Source organism: Quercus lobata, chromosome 7 (genome assembly GCF_001633185.2).
Source record: "Quercus lobata isolate SW786 chromosome 7, ValleyOak3.0 Primary Assembly, whole genome shotgun sequence".
NCBI lineage: Eukaryota > Viridiplantae > Streptophyta > Magnoliopsida > Fagales > Fagaceae > Quercus > Quercus lobata.
In genome coordinates this window covers 12,723,589-12,736,486 of record NC_044910.1, presented here as the reverse complement: position 1 = coordinate 12,736,486, position 12,898 = coordinate 12,723,589, and the positions used below count along the sequence as shown (strand labels likewise).

Genomic DNA, 12,898 nt, shown 5'->3' with positions numbered 1-12,898 from the left:
CAATTCCTTTTTCGAGATAAGCACATTACTAACATAGAACTTGAAACTTGAATATAACCTCTGTTCTTATTGAACAAGATATATATAAATATAAATATATATATATATATATATATATATATATATATATATTATCCATGCTTTTCAACCAATTGTCGGCCTACAGGGCCTACACACATCTATTCATAGGAAAAAACAAAAGGTACTCCACTCTTCATGTGGGTTAAGTGTTGGGAATATTACACAAAGTAATGAAGGAAGAACAAGTTTAACACAAAAAAAAAAAAAATAAAAAAAATAAATAAATAAATAAATAAATAACTTGGAAGTACAAAATTGTCATCCTTAGACAATATTTGCCCCCACACTCTTGTTACTAAAGGATTATCGCAAACTTGTCCCCAGGATACAACCAAGTTGTTGGATTCTACAAATAGAAATTCTAGAGAATAACTACAAGATTTCTTGTGTTTCTTAGAAACTAACTTTTGGGAGAGAAAAGAAAAGTGGTTATCAAGTGAATATAACCACTATTTAAACCCAAATTATTATAACCCTTCAATATGCACCTTTTTCATTTAATAGGTACATTTTCATCAAAAGACACTTTTCATATATATCCAATATGAAAGGTTATGTCCTTTCAATAGACACATTTTCATCAAAAGGTAATTTTAATATATATCCAATATGAAAGGTTATGTCCTTTCAATAGACACCTTTTCTTATATATATATATCGTTATTACAACCTGTCCTTGTATATACCTATATATATACAACAATCCTCCACTAGATTGTAATAATATATGTCTCACTTGATTGATATTCTATCATGCATAATGGAAGGAGTCTTTCAACTTAAAACTCCCTTTAGTGTAATTGCTCAGGAAATCAACAGAGTTAATGGTGGCTTGGTACTTAAACCAAAACTTTTATATGTTGAAATCAAAAACAACACACACATGAGAACATCCATAACACATTTAGAAATCCACTGTTGAGTAGGCAAGGGGAATAAACTTAAAGCAAAAATTCAGCAACAAGAGCCATAGAGTAAGAAAGAGACAAAAAGGCAAAAGAAACAAAATCAGAGAGAAAAGGTAAGATACCTATGGGTGAGAAGCTAATGTACGGTGATTAACCAGCAGAGGCAAGGTGATGGTGGTGGTTGTCGGAGGTGGGTGTAGGTGGCAGGAGATGGGATTGGGGTTAAAAATTGGGGAAGACAAAAGTAGGAATAGGAGCGTTCGTGCTGAGTGTTTTTGGCTTTGGGGATAAGGATTGTGCGAACATGTTCATAAGGCAGATTTGTTTTGGAGGCAGAATTGGGATAGTAGCAGGAGTTCTCCAAAAGTAAAACTCTATTTTTTTATTTTTTTTATTTAATAATTAGAATACCTTCTAGTTACGTTTTTAAAGTAGCGTTTATAGAACTGTTTAAAAATTTAAATAAATTAGTAACGTTCACTATAATAACTACTTCAATAAATCTATTTTAGTATTCTATCTTGTATCCAAAAAAAAAAAAAAAAAAATCTATTTTAGTAATCAATATATATATATATATATATATATATATAACCGAAACCTCTGAAGTTCTCACAGTTTTCCACGTCAGCACAGTATTAAAAAATAAAAAATAAACACAACCAAAAAAAACTTTTCTATAAAAAATAAAAAAAAAATTCAAAAATAAATAAACGCAACCAAAAAAACCTTTTCTATAAAAAAAATAAAAACTTTTCTTAAACCCGATAAAAACCAAAAAATAAAAAAAAAACATAAGCGCAAAACGTAAACCCACACTCTGCCATTCCTCCCTCTTCTCTATTTCTCTACCTTCTCCTTCCCCAAAACCCAACACTGAAAATCAATCCTGCCAAGAAGCCATCCCCACAATGTCAAGTCCAAGATAGAAAGAAGGCATCACCAACCATATGGTTTGATCATTTGGCAATAAATACAACTATGGTTTCACAGTCGAAGATTTTTTCTAGAAGCGAAGGTGACGATGGGACCGCAACAGAGCTTGAAGAGAAAATCAAATCAGACACCGCCACTGCTGGTAAATAGTTCTCTATACCATTAACATATTTTATTTTTATAATTTTCCCAATAAATGTAAATGTTTAATTTTCTGATCTGGGTATTTCATAATGTTATTGAAAAATTATCATAGGTTTTGTGTTCGGATAAAGCTATTTGTATTTGGGATATTCAGTTATGTGTTAGAATTGATTAGGAATTCATAACCCTATATTATATTTTGATTAGGAATCCATAATCCTAACCAAATTTGATTAGGAATCCATAACCCTATATTATATTACATAATAAAATAGTATTTTTTTTTTTTTTAGGGATTATTTGTTACCATGCAATTCACGGCTGAAAATTTGTATTTTTCATTCCTCTCTTCTGAATTTTTTTTGCTCACTTTATAATTCGGAATTTTTATTGCTCTCTTTATAATTCTTCATTTTTTTTGGATTTAATTTTGTGAATATTTATCTGGGTTCATGTGGCTACCGCTTAAAAACTTGATTTTAGTGTATAGTTTGGGGATTTAAATTCGAAATTCATTAGGAATTTTAAATTCTAATTCTTTGAGATTGTGTATTTGAAATTCTTTTATGATTCATATGTTAGATATTGGGATTGGTATTGATGGTGGGATAGGTTTATATTGTAGAAAACAACATTTAGATAGTTTTGGTAATAGTTGATAGTATTGTACAAACGTTTTTTTTTTTTTTTTTTTTTTTTTTTTTGCTGCACTATTGTAACAATGATTTACCATATTGATTATTAGTCTGTGGACTGGTGTCACTTTGGAGCTCTAGGGGCCTCTGTTGGGCTGCTATTGCTGTGGACTAGAAGAGTAGTAGAGAAATTTAATAGGGCTGTAGGAAATTATTCAATTTATGTAAGTTTGGATGTGTGAGTGATCAATACAACTCGTTTGATTTTTTTAATGATTTATTTCATGGTGTGTTTGTGCATTAAGATTAGAGTTTTTTACCCTTAATAACTTCAAAGGAATCAAAGCTTTTAGAAAGTTTTATTATTTTACTTAAAAAGAGGATTCCCTCTTAAATTTGATGGAAGCCATGTGATCAAGTTCATAGAACCCTCTTAATTTTGATCAAGAGTGTATGTCAATTGTTTACAAAGTGAAACAACTACTATTGATAATGGTTTCAACAGATTAAGGGTTTGAATTTTTTATGATTCATATGTTAGATATTGGGATTGGTATTGATGGTGAGATAGGTTTATATTGTAGACAACAATACTTAGATAGTTTTGGTAATAGTTAATAGTATTGTACAAATTTTTTTTTTTTTTTTTTTGGCTGCACTATTGTAACAATAATTTACCATATTGATTATTAGTTTATGGACTGGTGTCACTTTGGAGCTTTAGGGGTCTCTGCTAGGCTGCTGTTGCTGTGGACTAGAAGAGCAGTAGAGAAATTTCATGGGACTGTGGGAAATTATTCAGTTTATGTAAGTTTGGATGCGTGGATGATCAATACAATTCAGTGTTTCATGTGCCTATGGTCCCAATTTTGAGCATGACAGATATGTGGGTTTGGTGGAGTCTTGAAAGAGATTTTAATATGATTCCGTTTGAGAAGTAGGTTTGATTTTTTTAATGATTTATTTCATGGTGTGTTTGTGCACTAAGATTAGAGTTTTTTACCCGTAATAACTTCAAAGGAATCAAAGCTTTTTGAAAGTTTTATTATTTTACTTAAAAAGAGGATTCCCTCTTAAATTTGATGGAAGCCATGAGATCAAGTTCATAAAACCCTCTTAATTTTGATCAAGAGCGTATGTCAATTGTTTACGAAGTGAAACAACTACTATTGATAATGGTTTCAGTAGATTAAATAAATAAACATGCTTACATAAAATTAAATAAATAAAAAAAGTCAATTTGTAAATCTTCTGCAAAACAATTGAAGATTTCTTAAATGAACATTTATAATTATGTATGAAAATGCTCCACATGCGAGGCTGTACTAACACTAGCATATATATAGATTGAATGGGGCTCTCTTGATTATCTTATTGATGTAATTGAAATATTTAACTTTCCCATCATCGATGTAGAATTTCATAGTCTTCTCTTTGGTTATATTAATCCTACCTTTGTGTTGCTTTGTTCTATATTTTTTATTTTTTATTTTTTAAAATCATTTATTTGTTTTTTTGTTACAATTTTATATAGTGCCGAGGTTAAGGTGTACGTGACCATATCTGCATTACAGCTAATTTCACATCATGTTTTCCTGGCTTACAGAGGGCACCTTGGGAATGCTGAATTCCCAATACTAGGCTACATCAGGAATAGCAAAGTTGGGGTCAAAGATACAACCTTTTCATCAAGGTAAACTTATTACACATATTTTTATTATTATTATTGTGAAAAAAAAAATTAAGAACTTATTATTGTCACTATCCAGAATAATTTGTGCATCGTGTATCTTAAAGAGCTTAATTGTGATCATAAATAAAACTGTCTTTTTAATATATATTGGAAGACTTCTTGTTAGGTTCTAAAGATTAGGTTTTTATGTATTTAGAACTCTAATGTATTGTTGGCAAACCATGATCAAAACAATGTGTTTAGAAGTGTTTTAAGCTAGCTCAAAGTTGTGTGTCAATGTAAAGTTGGAATCGAGTTAAAGCAGGAAGCACTGTGCCCTTCGGCCTGGCTCGATCGATCGAAGCTTAGGCTCGACCGATCGAAGCTCGGGCAAAATGCTTTTCTGCAGATTCGTCCAACTCAGCCCTATTTGTTTTAAAACGTTTTTAGGGTTTCTTATTTGTCCTAAGTATAAAAGGCAAACCCTAGCCACGTTTTAGTGTTGCTCATATTTGCGGTTTGTGTAAATCTCTTGTGAGATCTAGAGGAGCTTTCCTTTACACAAACTTAGGGTTTTCAATGAGGAGATTTTTTCTACGCCTTGATGATCAATTCAGTTGCTGCCATTAAAGCTTAAAGAATACACAAGCGGGTGTGCTTGTAGCTGGTGGGAATCCAAGAAAGAAGGAGTCCATGGATTCGGAGCTTGCACGTGGTCGTGTCAGTAAGTTCTACTGGTTGGTAGCAATAAGAAGTCGAGCGTGGGGGCTTGTAAGTCTTATTGTATGAACTTCGATTCTTTCAAGATAGTGGATTCAAGTTTACCTTGAGGATAGCTAGGTCAAATTCTCCCCAAGTTTTTACCGGTTTGATTTCCTAGGTGATCATATCTTGTGTTATTTATTTTCCGCTGTTTTGCATGATTTGATCTTTATTATTGTGATAACCTAGACTTGTTTAATTGGACTAAGTAACAACTTGGCTAATTACCTAGATTTAATCAATTGTTTAAGGGGTCTAAAAACTGTCAAGTGGTATCAGAGTGGGTAGCTCTTTTGTTGTTGATCCTTTGATCACTGAGCTGATCCTTGACCCCTGTTGTCATGAAACACGGACACTCTCTAGTTATTCCTCCTCACTTTGATGGGAATAATTATGCTTACTGGAAAGTAAGGATGAAAGCATTCCTGAAATCCATTGATGAAAGGGTGTGGAACTCCGTTGAATACGGATGGGAGAAGCCCACTACTCCTGTTAGTGAGTGGGAAACTTCTCAGAAAGAAGCAGCTTCGTTTAATAGCAAGGCTATGAATGCGATTTTTAACGCTGTTTCTATGGAGGAATTTAAGAGAATCTCGAATGTTGAGATCGCTCATACTGCTTGGAATATCCTCCAGACTGTGCATGAAGGCACAAAGGCTGTCAAAATAAATAAATTGCAGCAATTGACTTCTAAATTTGAAAGCATTAGGATGTCTGATGATGAATCTTTTGATGAATTCTATACTAAATTGAATGATATTGTTAATTCTACTTTAAACTTGGTGAAATCTATGATCAACCTAAAATTATTAGGAAGATTCTTAGATCTTTGACTGAAGACTTTAGACCCAAGGTGACTGCCATTACTGAAAGCAAGGATGTGAACTCCATCCCTGTTGATGAGCTTGTAGGATCTCTTCAATCCTATGAGTTGGATCTACCCAAAACTACCAAATCCATTTCAATGGCTCTTAAGTCAGTTGATGATGCTGAAGGTGGTGGATTTGATGATGAGCTCTCTACTACAGAGATTGCCTATCTTTCCAAGAATTTTAGAAACTTTCTCAAGAATAGCAATAGAAAGGTAAGAAGCACAAACACTGCTGAACCTAGAAATTTTAGGAAGCATGATCCCACTAAGGTTAACAACAATGATAAGCCTAGAGAAAGAGTAGGTCAAACTTCTAATAATTCCTTGGGCTCTTAGTGTTTTAGGTGTCAAGGGTATGGACACATGAAATCTGAATGTCCAACCTATTTGAAATCTAAGGGTAAGGCTATGGCTGTAACCCTTAGTGATGGTGAAGTTTCTGATCATGAGTCTGATTGTGATGAGGATGGAAACTTCATTACTTTCACTGCTACTGCTGTAGTTGATGAGAGCATATTTATTGAAGAAAACCCTTCTGATGGGGAACTCTCTGAAGATGCAGATCTTCAAGAGGCCTATAACAAACTTTGCAAAGTTGCTGTAAAGGATGCTATAAATGTTGAACTTGGCTTGAAGAAAATTGAATCTCTTGAGCTTGAAAAGAAAAATTTGCTTGTTAAATTGTTTGATGCTAATGATCTTTTGAACAATGTGAAAACTGAAAACATGCTTTTGCTTGATAAGGTTAAATCTTTGGAACTTGATTTATCTATTGCTAGATCTGCTAGTTCTAAACTTGATCAAATGATAAGTGTTCAAAAGTCGTCTTCTGACAAAACTGGTTTAGGTTATGTTGATAGCATCTGTGTGTCCGCTCCCCATTCCACTAAGCTTATTCCTTCATCTTCTTCTTCTGAACCTTCAGTGAGTGTGAGAGACCGCGCCCCCGGCCCCTTTTTTTGATGTGTTGGGCCAAACCCACGTGAATGGGTGGAGTCGTGTTATTGCCTCTCAAAATGGAGGTTCGACTAGTTATATTTTTCCCTTTAGATTAAGGGTTTTACAATAGAGTCGTCACTTATTTAATTATTGGAAAAATAAGAAAACCATAATTGAAAAATTCCTCATTTTATTAATATAAAATTGAATTTACATTGATCATAGGAAAATTACATGACTTTAGTCCTAGATACAATCTAAGATAAAATACATGACTTTATTTCCTAGTTACAATCTAAAAATCGAAAATTACATGGATAAGCATTTGATCTACTAACCCGTGATCTAAACTCGGAGATTATGTTACAAGATGGGAAAGTGTTAGGCACCCACCTTACCCGATGAAACCGGTCTTCTAGACTATGGTGGCCAACATTCATATCACATCATCCAATATGTCAATCAATTTGTATGTTGAATTTAATTTGTGTGCATGTGATAAACTCTAATTCAATTTATTAAGCATGACGTTTGGATTAAAAAATGAACTCTAGTGAATGTGTGTGGATAGTGATAACTTAGATTCAAGGATTTGAAAGAATTACTAAACAAACATGTTTTTCATATTTTTGATGTGGATTTAAGATTAAATCTAGTGATATGCATGAACATGTGATGAACAACTAAGAACATGTGAAGAACACATAAGAACAATCAAGAACATTCAAACATATTCAAGAGAATTATCATGCTTTAATCTTAAATTCTCATCATGACAATATAAGCAAACAGTTAGGGAAGGGGATTATACATTCATGAAAGATCCATGTAATGGAGGAGGAGATTCTTGATGGAGGTCCTAAGGGTGGAGGAAAAGAAGAACTAGGAGAGGGAGAGTGAGTCTCACTCAATATCTTGAGTCTCAGGAAGACCAAGATATGATAAGACTACTCAACTTCACTAGAACTCAAGAGAAGAGAAGAGAGGAAGATTTTTTTGTGTGCTTTGGAATGAAGGAGAGGGGGGTTTATATAGTAGTGGTGGAGGAAATATGAATGGAAGGCCATTTAATGAGAGTTGACAAGGAATCATGAACCTAGACCTCATTTTAGCCTTTGGGAAAATCTGGTGCATTAAATGGAAAGATTGGTAGGAGTGAGGAGCAAGCCAAATTCGGTTTTCCCGTAGCTGCTGTCACAGCCTATAGAGCCAACTTTGAAAAATCATATCTGCCTCAATTCTGATCGGAATTGTCTCATTCTTGTACTCAAATTGAAGTCCCGGATGTCTAGTTTCTGGGAAAAATAACCTTATTCACAGATTCAAAATATTCTGAGAGATATCAATAAAATGGTAAGCAGAGGTCATTTATTAGAAAATGGTTTCAACACAATTAACATTAATAGGTCCCCAAATTAGCTCCCAATTAACATTAAATAGCTCCAATCACTCCTATTTCAGACTTAATTGGTTCTAAATTTACTCTAATTAAAAGATAATTGCACAAATTACTCATTGAATAATTAATGTTTAACTATCTGGTTAACTAGGTGTATGCAACTCTACCATAAAATGTAGTCCTAACTAAGCAAATTATGACACATCATCGATCTCAAATTGATTATATTTATAACCAATTGAAATCAATTGTTCATAATCACATATAGTCAGACTCAATTTGTAATAGTGCATCTCAGCCATTAAAACTTGATTTAATAATAACTTTCAATCTAATGGTCCGATTAGGACTCATGACCAGTCGATTTGATCGTTATAACATCAAGATCATTTTGGTAAAATGAGATTAAGGATCTAATGACCAGAATCAAGATGCATATTTTCAATGTGAAATTACCATTTTACCCTTCATGTGAGGTTAAATACAGGTTGCAAAATAGGGTGTCAATAGTGAGTGAGATAGTGAGTGAAATTGTCAAACCCTCTATGAGTGAGGTTGCTAAAGCCTTAGAAGGTTCATCATCTAGGAAGATTAGGGTTGATCTGAAAGAATCTAAGGCAAAGAAGCCTACCCTATCTAAGGACAAGACACATGATAAACCTGCATGGGTTTGTCACTTTTGTGGAAAGACTGGACACATCTGTCCAAATTGCTACAAGCTGCAAGCTGCTTAGAGAGCAAACAAACCAAAAGTACCTGTGCCTCAAGCACTTGATCCTATGGTACTTATTGGTGATTTGGTAAAAGTTTTAAACCTTTATTCCAATCCTGGAGTTGGTAATCATTCTCAAGTGAATAAGAAATCCAATGCTCGTGGTGCATCTAAAAGGTTTTGGATGCAAAAGACTCGACCTAACTGAGTCTTTCTGACATGGTCATTGTGCTTCATTGCTCTACCCTTTGTGATCATTGTTCTTTGGTTTTGTTTTTTTTTTTTTTTTTTTTGTGTTTCTAGGATTTGCATAGCATAACATTCATGCATTTCATTCTAGGTGTTTTTTATTTTTATTAATATATATATATAAAATAAAAAATAAAAAATAAAAGGAAGAAAAAGGAAGCACATTTTGTTTTGCACTATTCTTCTTGGTTTTTGAGAACAAGTTTGATCAATTTATTTTCACATAACATGTCTTTTGTATCTTGTTTAGCTTTGATAAGCTTATTTATTGTACTTTACTAGTTGAAGCTTTGTAGTGCATGTTGTGTGGGAAAGATGTGTATGATTTTTGATTACTATGTCTTAATCTTGAAGTCACATGTTTTTAAATGTTGGACTTGAACTTTTAGAGAAAGGCATAAATAACCATCTCATCACTGTTCACTAGCCAATCATGAACACCTTAGTGCATATCATAAGATTTTGTGCTCGAGAAAGTGTAGCACATGCACAAAAAGAACATAAGGTGAAGTCTCGGTTAAAGTGCTTAATTCTTAAAATCAAAATTGGTGTGTACTATTAGGCTTGATGCCAAACTCACATAACTTAAAATTGGAATGTATATTATGAGGCATAAATGCAAGAAACTTACACGATTGCAAACTTATAATCTAGGAGATGTGGGAGTTATATGATGTAACTCTTTAGGTGATAGTCTCTTTTAAATTCTTGGTGATGAATTTTGTAGACTTTGTAATTGATTGCTATTCACATATCACCTCACATGTATCTCAAGTTCTTGCTAGTTGCACACACTACACAAGTTACTCTTTGCTAAACATTGTACATGTTATTGTGTGTGTTTATGGTCTGACCAACCAAGTTATTGCAAATACTTTGAATTATGTGCAAACTTAATTTGTTGCTTGAAAATTTGTGGAGAATGCAAGAAATTTTGTTTTTGGGAATATTGGGCTTAAAATCCTTGATTTGAAAATCATATCATCTCATACTCACACATTTTTTTTATTGCTTTAAGTTAAATCATCTTGTTTTTCAAAAATTGTGTTTTCCTCAAAAATATGGTGAGCCTCTGCCTAATTCGATCGGTTCATTCTATTTTTCAACCGATCGAAATTTTTAAAATTTTTAAAATTTGAGAGAGGGAGTCTCTGTCTGTTTCGACCGGTCGAGGCTGATTTTCGATCAATCGAAACTCTGAATCAGGTTTTTTAAAAGGCAGAATTAGACTTTTTCAAAGGCACTTTTCAAATAGTTCTTTGCTTTTCTCTCTCTCCGCATTGGCTCTAGGCTCCACCATCCAATTTTTGTCGTTTTCCTTCAAGATTTTTGCAAGGTTTTTGTCCTTGGAGGCCAATAAGTCCCTTTTGCCCTTCTTTTTCAAGTTTATTTCTTTATTTCATGCATTTTTCATGCATTATCATGGGTATTTTCGGCGCTTTCAAACATATTGGGGTTTTTGATGATTCGAACCTATTCTTGTGAAATTGATCAATGGGTTTTTGTGCTATGATGCTATAATGATATTCCCTATAGTTTAATTTGATCAATTTTGTGGTTTTTGAAAAATTGAAAATTCTAGGGTTTTGAATTTGATCCGAATTGGGGATTTTGTCAAATTGGCTTAAATTGATGAAATTGGCTTATCCAATTGATGTATTTGGTCATTATTTTTTTATTATATCATGTGTAATGATCAATTTGTCAATATTTTTCAAATTGATCAAGTGGTTTTCCAAATTTTGGGTTTTTTTTTGTGTTAAAAACCTTAATATTCAAGCCAATTTTGTAATTTGAACCTTTTGGACTTAATTCACTGCATTAGAACATGCATCATAACATTTAATCTTGTTCATGCATCATATAGATTTTGATTCTATATTTTGTTTTTGTGCTAACTTGCAGTCTGCCCTTGGTTTTGGTTTTGTAGTTTTTGTTCTTTCGCTCTGTGTTTTGATCCTTATCTTAGCACCATGCCTAGGAAAACTAGAGCCCATAGGACCACTTCCACTTCCTCTGAATCTCCCACTAGAGTTGAGCTATTTAAGAATGATAAGTGTAGAGAAGCCTATGACACTTTGAACTGTAAGCGTAAGATCTGGTCTGAGCGAGCTGTTGTGTAGATGCGCTTGATCCGGCCATTAGGGCCAATTTTGAGTCTAAGGGTTGGTTGCCTCTCGTAGAGATAGATCATCCACCCCTGACTGCCCTGATTAGAGAGTTCTACTCGAACCTCTCTTGCCACGTCTATGATTCCAACACCCTAGTTAGGAGTTGGATACGAGGTGTAGAGTTCACCATTACCCCTCGGGTAGTGGCTGAGGCTCTTGGGGTGTCGGTTGTTCGGGATGCTAACTATCCCTATGATGAGTCACCCTCATTAGATGTTGTCATGTCTTACATCACTGGGTCATCTATCCAGTGGGGTTCTAATCCTCGGATCACGTCCGCTGAGCTTACCGAGACTGCCTATCTCTTATTTCGGATTGCGTGTCATTCCTTGTGGCCTATCTCTCACTTCCACACCATTCCTTTAGAGCGATGTGTGTTTTTGTACGCCTTTACTTCTGGAGCGTCTATCAGTTTTCCTCACTTGTCCCTTCGTTCTTTGAACGAGGTTCATAGGAGTTCTGCCATAAGGTATGCACTGATTCATCCTATTTTCATTCATAGGATTTTGCTCTACTTAGGTCTAGATGGTTTTTCGTCTGGTGAGCTTGTTCATGTGATTGCTCCCATAGGTGCCACATTTCTTCATCAGAGGGCTGCTCAGTTGAGAGTAGCTCCTTCTCGTCCTAGAGGTGCATCATCTAGTGGTGTTCCCCCTCCTCCCTCTTCTACAGGTACAGCTGCTGCTAAGACTTCAGGTGCTGCTGCTGATGCTGATGTTCCTCCGCCGACTACTTCGGATGATTCAGACATTCGTTGCACGTTGGATCATGTCTTGACTGTTCAGGCGACTCAAGGACAGATTTTGGTGGACGTGCTTGATGAGATCTGTGCCTTGCGTGCAGAGTTGGCGCAGTTTAGACCACCTCCCTTTTGATGATGGATAGCTTGTTTGCCCTTTGGCATTCCGTCACAAAAGGGGGGAGTACTTTAGGGTTTTTGTTTTCAGGGGGAGTTTATTTGTTTTTGGTTGGAGCTTGTGGAGTTTTAGATTGTATCTAGGTGCTTCACTTTGTACTTATGCATTTTTAGGTCTTACCTTGTTTTTGATGGGATATTCATGTTAGGGGGAGTTTTATGTTTTGTTGGTACTTTATTTGTTTCTTGTTTCAAACTGCTTATTGATTTATATTTATGAGTTATTCATTGATATATGTTTTTATTTGTGTGCTGTTTGAAATCAAGAAGTTATTTTGTTTACTTGTATTATTTCCACACATGCGGTTATACATTTTGTTTAGTGTTTCAGGAAATATACAGGTTGATTCAATTGAGCTGCTATCTACACTTGCAACTGATGGATAGTAGCTAGGATTGAATTTGGTTTATGAGCATTATTTTGTAAAGGGTTTTTCATTCTGTAAAATTTGAGCTTCTAAGTTGTGTTTTGTCACGGATTGCCAAAGGGGGAGTTTGTTAGG

At 34.3% G+C, this 12,898-nt stretch overlaps 1 pseudogene; it reads right to left on the bottom strand.

Moving 5' to 3' along the window:
- The window catches only part of LOC115951605, a 42,103-nt pseudogene that overhangs the window by 13,153 nt on the left and 16,052 nt on the right, over nucleotides 1-12,898 (bottom strand).